Source organism: Microtus oregoni, unplaced genomic scaffold, assembly GCF_018167655.1.
Source record: "Microtus oregoni isolate MIOR12 unplaced genomic scaffold, Mior012 000000F_ref0000247, whole genome shotgun sequence".
NCBI lineage: Eukaryota > Metazoa > Chordata > Mammalia > Rodentia > Cricetidae > Microtus > Microtus oregoni.
The window spans coordinates 33062835-33069746 of NW_024543059.1; the positions used below are offsets into that span (position 1 = coordinate 33062835).

General features: G+C 40.2%; 1 non-coding gene across 1 annotated transcript; it reads right to left on the reverse strand.

The window, feature by feature from the left end:
* Window positions 1-3427: 3427 nt before the first annotated feature.
* Window positions 3428-3492, reverse strand: LOC121455199. The gene has a single exon (XR_005975451.1). It is a non-coding gene; the product is annotated as a small nucleolar RNA SNORD109A (small nucleolar RNA).
* Between the last annotated feature and the right edge of the window lie 3420 nt (window positions 3493-6912).

Below are 6912 nucleotides of genomic sequence, written 5' to 3' on the forward strand. Positions count from 1 at the left end.
AGAGAAGGCAGCTTTGAACACATGAGCATCCCCAGTGACACTGGAAAGCAGTGAAAGATAGACTCTTTGGCTTTGAAGAGGAAGATCAGCATTGTGCGGCAGGCTTCTTTCTCAGGATCTCAACTGAGGTAAGGCATCAAGGAGATCATGAAGACATTTTCTCCTATACGTTATAGCCCATTAGTCATCAACAAATATCAACACTCTATTGTGCCACAGGAACAGAACACAAGATAAACACATGATGAATTTTGATGAATTGATTTTGATCTTGACAACTAGCTTCATGGACAAAAAGAAGAAAAGTATAAAATAAAATGCAACAAAAATACAGGGGTGTACTTAATATGTTTCAAAGGGCAAAAATGTTCCTGGATTTCTTGATTACCTATTCAAGATGGAAGTTTTTGATAGTTTCCAATTCCTCCTATTTCAGTGTGTCATCATCATCATCAAAATCACCATCACCATCAAAATCACCATCATCATCATCATGATCATCAACATTGTTTTATGCCTTATCCTCCACCCTTTTCTAGCAGCCAATTCTTTCCTCAGTTTACCTCTATGGACATTGCAGTCAGTCTTGCCAGTGTCCATGTTGCTTTCATGTTGAAATTCTTAGCCTAACAACCTCAACCACATGGCTGTCTCTGCCCTCTTGTCATGAGAGGAAAGCCAGCGGAACCAACAATAATAGGCAATTATAACCAATGAATTTAAAATCAATTTTATCTTTCTGGTAGAGTTTTTTGTGTTTGTGTGTCTCTTGTGACAACATGCTCTTTTATTTCATGAATATTAACAAAGGTTCAGCTTCAACTTCCATATTAGGTAAATATTATATAGGACTTGACTCTGATCATTTCTCTGAGCTTTGGATCCCACAATCGCTCCACACAAACCTACTTTTCAGATTTGAGATAAAATGCTTTTTATAAAATATATATGATCAAGCTGCCATTTGGAGAGGCTCTCCATGAAAAGAAACACACCCAGATGCACCAGTAACCTGGAAGTCTGAAGATTTTTTTTGTGAAACTGAAAGGGGGAAATTTCTGAAATCACATAAATTAAAGACAGAGTAGCAAAACACTTATCTTGCTTCTCAGTATGCTAGATGGCTACATTCAAGGGTGGGCTCGGCGGCAATTCTCAAGAAGAGGACTGCTCAAAACGGGTGGAAAGAAGTGTTGGGTGAATGGAGGTGAGGTGAAAAACCCTTAAATCATGGGATACATGAAAATTGAGCATCCCAAATTTACCATACATCAGAAAGATTGAATAGAATGGTGGTTTGAAGAGACATTTTTGAATAACCTTCACACACCTGAGGTCACTCAATGGTGATATTTCTAAAATTTTTCACTAGCTGAGAAGTGAATTCCCCTCTATGAGACCTAGTATGTCAAAAATGAAGAGTGATAGACTTAAGGACATGGGCAGGAACAAAAACATAATGGTCAAGAGAGTATCACCTTAGAACTTAAACTCTGTGAAATTATGAAGTCCAAGATGGGACTTTTAGAAAGCCCCAGACTTTGCAAAAATGATTGAGCCAAGAGATAGACACTCGGTGCTTACCTTTTCTGCATGAAGAATAAGAAGACCTCCAGGATTCTGTCCTGTAACAGTAGAGAAATAAAAGTTATCAGGGATGCTAAGTTTTCCACACAACACTGTCTGCCTTGATAGCCACATTATGCAGACTACCTAGCATACCCACCCTTTCCATCCAACCTTTACCTGTTTCTTCCTTCCTCTATTTTGGCTTGTCTTACAATGACACCTTTCCTTCCTGATTGCTTCTACCAAGCTGCCAGTCTCTGTCCTTTAGACAATAACCTAAGTGGAGACAGTAGTTTTCCCTTCGATTTACTACGGGCAGATGGAGAGTAGCATGGGGATGTCATGGTGCCTCTCTCTCATACTCCTTTGTCCTGACATCTTCTATTCCACATCTCCTAGCACACTGTATCTGCTTTAAGAAGGATGGGGCCTGACAGAATCTCGGATGTTGCTTTCACATCTTTTAGAAGACATGGCTGAGCAAACAGTTCCCTAGAGGTGTATCATCTTCCGATTCATCATGAGAAAATATTTTTCACCCAAGCACAGCAACAGCATTATGGATGATAGAATCAAGAGAGACATCCATCAAAAAGCAGACAATGTCTGGACCTTGAGCAACTCCACTTAATCCCAAGACAGGTAATATCTTTGAATATGTAATGTGAGCAATTCTTATTTCTCTGAAGTATAGGAAATGGCAACATGAGCTAAACTGGTGGATGGCAATCCAAAATTCTCTTGCGAACTTCTGGTTGGGAATGGTGTATGTCATTTGGAGAGCAGGAGGTGTTGTTCATTCGAATTCCCTACCCATGTACAATGTTGGTGATCATAACATTTCTCTGGATCTTTGGGGAAATCTGAGGATTTTTTTTCATCATGTCTCTGTGTTATATGCAACTTATCTCTGAATCTTTTTCTGTTAGTTGGGAATTGGTTGCGCTGATCAGTGATTGCCTTCACCCCTGTTACACGTGAAAGCTTCATGTGTCTGCTGCATTATTTATGCTCCTCGGGAACATGCTTCCCATTTTGTCCCAGCTGATTGGTTTGGAGGCCTGCATGGAAGTGAAATGCTTGATGGACGTTGGAATTGTATCTCTGAGCCAACTATACTTCTTGTGAATCTCTCAGCATGCAAATAAATCAAAACAGTGTAAACAACGTGAAGGTCCGAATCACAGACCAGGCTGATGAAAAGACAGATTTTAATTGGACTTTATCAAAAAGTTCTCTCATCTTTTAATAAGAAATTATGATAGTAAGATATGAGAGCTGAGAATATCCAGACATGAAAAACAACTCTATATGGTGGCTGGAGCGTGAGATGACCATTAGCATGGAGAATTGATACAGCATCCAGGGAGTGTGATATATTCAGAGACAACAAGGGAAATGGAATGACTCTCACAATATGGGAAATAATCAGGCCTTCCTGCCTAAATTGTGAAAGGAACAGGAATCCCAAAGCTCTCCAAATTTGGCAGTCAGGGTGGGCACGAGTCCTGCCACCTCCTCTTGCCCTCGTCCCATTGTAGTTATGTCCAATTCATCAGAGAGGATCATTGAGATTCTCTGTAATGAATTCACTGCTTCCACCTCTTTTTGAGTCCTTCTTTCATGCATGTAAGGGCAAATAACTTCAAACCAATGTACAGTCTGGGCTTTCGTATGGTTCTTTTTCGAGGCAGAATATGGAAGCAGAAAGCTGGACAATTTTCACTTCCAGCAAGTTGCTCTTCTCTCAAAATTTAGGAGATCAAAGCCCGTCTGCACTGTAACTGCCTTCCTTTAAAAGGCAAGAGTGCTAGCCATGTTCTGGAAGCATCACGGTCGTCAAGACCACCACTTATCTGGACCTCAGAGGGGTTATGTTTGAGTCAATCAGCGTCCTCAGAAACCTGTTGTCATCATCGATCCAGAGAAGGCAGCTTTGAACACATGAGCATCCCCAGTGACACTGGAAAGCAGTGAAAGATAGACTCTTTGGCTTTGAAGAGGAAGATCAACATTGTGCAGCAGGCTTCTTTCTCAGGATCTCAACTGAGGTAAAGCATCAAGGAGATCATCAAGACATTTTCTCCTATACGTTATAGCCCATTAGTCATCAACAAATATCAACACTCTATTGTGCCACAGGAACAGAACACAAGATAAACACATGATGAATTTTGATGAATTGAATTTGATCTTGACAACTAGCTTCATGGACAAAAAGAAGAAAAGTATAAAATAAAATGCAACAAAAATACAGGGGTGTACTTAATATGTTTCAAAGGGCAAAAATGTTCCTGGATTTCTTGATTACCTATTCAAGATGGAAGTTTTTGATAGTTTCCAATTCCTCCTATTTCATTGTGTCATCATCATCATCACCATCACCATCACCATCACCATCATCATCATCATGATCATCAACATTGTTTTATGCCTTATCATCCACCATTTCTAGCAGCCAATTCTTTCCTCAGTTTACCTCTATGGACATTGCAGTCAGTCTTGCCAGTGTCCATGTTGCTTTCATGTTGAAATTCTTAGCCTAACAACCTCAACCACATGGCTGTCTCTGCCCTCTTGTCATGAGAGGAAAGCCAGCGGAACCAACAATAATAGGCAATTATAACCAATGAATTTAAAATCAATTTTATCTTTCTGGTAGAGTTTTTTGTGTTTGTGTGTCTCTTGTGACAACATGCTCTTTTATTTCATGAATATTAACAAAGGTTCAGCTTCAACTTCCATATTAGGTAAATATTATATAGGACTTGACTCTGATCCTTTCTCTGAGCTTTGGAACCCACAATCGCTCCACACAAACCTACTTTTCAGATTTGAGATAAAATGCTTTTTATAAAATATATATGATCAAGCTGCCATTTGGAGAGGCTCTCCATGAAAAGAAACACACCCAGATGCACCAGTAACCTGGAAGTCTGAAGATTTTTTTTGTGAAACTGAAAGGGGGAAATTTCTGAAATCACATAAATTAAAGACAGAGTAGCAAAACACTTATCTTGCTTCTCAGTATGCTAGATGGCTACATTCAAGGGTGGGCTCGCCGGCAATTCTCAAGAAGAGGACTGCTCAAAACGGGTGGAAAGAAGTGTTGGGTGAATGGAGGTGAGGTGAAAAACCCTTAAATCATGGGATACATGAAAATTGAGCATCCCAAATTTACCATACATCAGAAAGATTGAATAGAATGGTGGTTTGAAGAGACATTTTTGAATAACCTTCACACACCTGAGGTCACTCAATGGTGATATTTCTAAAATTTTTCACTAGCTGAGAAGTGAATTCCCCTCTATGAGACCTAGTATGTCAAAAATGAAGAGTGATAGACTTAAGGACATGGGCAGGAACAAAAACATAATGGTCAAGAGAGTATCACCTTAGAACTTAAACTCTGTGAAATTATGAAGTCCAAGATGGGACTTTTAGAAAGCCCCAGACTTTGCAAAAATGATTGAGCCAAGAGATAGACACTCGGTGCTTACCTTTTCTGCATGAAGAATAAGAAGACCTCCAGGATTCTGTCCTGTAACAGTAGAGAAATAAAAGTTATCAGGGATGCTAAGTTTTCCACACAACACTGTCTGCCTTGATAGCCACATTATGCAGACTACCTAGCATACCCACCCTTTCCATCCAACCTTTACCTGTTTCTTCCTTCCTCTATTTTGGCTTGTCTTACAATGACACCTTTCCTTCCTGATTGCTTCTACCAAGCTGCCAGTCTCTGTCCTTTAGACAATAACCTAAGTGGAGACAGTAGTTTTCCCTTCGATTTACTACGGGCAGATGGAGAGTAGCATGGGGATGTCATGGTGCCTCTCTCTCATACTCCTTTGTCCTGACATCTTCTATTCCACATCTCCTAGCACACTGTATCTGCTTTAAGAAGGATGGGGCCTGACAGAATCTCGGATGTTGCTTTCACATCTTTTAGAAGACATGGCTGAGCAAACAGTTCCCTAGAGGTGTATCATCTTCCGATTCATCATGAGAAAATATTTTTCACCCAAGCACAGCAACAGCATTATGGATGATAGAATCAAGAGAGACATCCATCAAAAAGCAGACAATGTCTGGACCTTGAGCAACTCCACTTAATCCCAAGACAGGTAATATCTTTGAATATGTAATGTGAGCAATTCTTATTTCTCTGAAGTATAGGAAATGGCAACATGAGCTAAACTGGTGGATGGCAATCCAAAATTCTCTTGCGAACTTCTGGTTGGGAATGGTGTATGTCATTTGGAGAGCAGGAGGTGTTGTTCATTCGAATTCCCTACCCATGTACAATGTTGGTGATCATAACATTTCTCTGGATCTTTGGGGAAATCTGAGGATTTTTTTTCATCATGTCTCTGTGTTATATGCAACTTATCTCTGAATCTTTTTCTGTTAGTTGGGAATTGGTTGCGCTGATCAGTGATTGCCTTCACCCCTGTTACACGTGAAAGCTTCATGTGTCTGCTGCATTATTTATGCTCCTCGGGAACATGCTTCCCATTTTGTCCCAGCTGATTGGTTTGGAGGCCTGCATGGAAGTGAAATGCTTGATGGACGTTGGAATTGTATCTCTGAGCCAACTATACTTCTTGTGAATCTCTCAGCATGCAAATAAATCAAAACAGTGTAAACAACGTGAAGGTCCGAATCACAGACCAGGCTGATGAAAAGACAGATTTTAATTGGACTTTATCAAAAAGTTCTCTCATCTTTTAATAAGAAATTATGATAGTAAGATATGAGAGCTGAGAATATCCAGACATGAAAAACAACTCTATATGGTGGCTGGAGCGTGAGATGACCATTAGCATGGAGAATTGATACAGCATCCAGGGAGTGTGATATATTCAGAGACAACAAGGGAAATGGAATGACTCTCACAATATGGGAAATAATCAGGCCTTCCTGCCTAAATTGTGAAAGGAACAGGAATCCCAAAGCTCTCCAAATTTGGCATTCAGGGTGGGCACGAGTCCTGCCACCTCCTCTTGCCCTCGTCCCATTGTAGTTATGTCCAATTCATCAGAGAGGATCATTGAGATTCTCTGTAATGAATTCACTGCTTCCACCTCTTTTTGAGTCCTTCTTTCATGCATGTAAGGGCAAATAACTTCAAACCAATGTACAGTCTGGGCTTTCGTATGGTTCTTTTTCGAGGCAGAATATGGAAGCAGAAAGCTGGACAATTTTCACTTCCAGCAAGTTGCTCTTCTCTCAAAATTTAGGAGATCAAAGCCCGTCTGCACTGTAACTGCCTTCCTTTAAAAGGCAAGAGTGCTAGCCATGTTCTGGAAGCATCACGGTCGTCAAGACCACCACTTATCT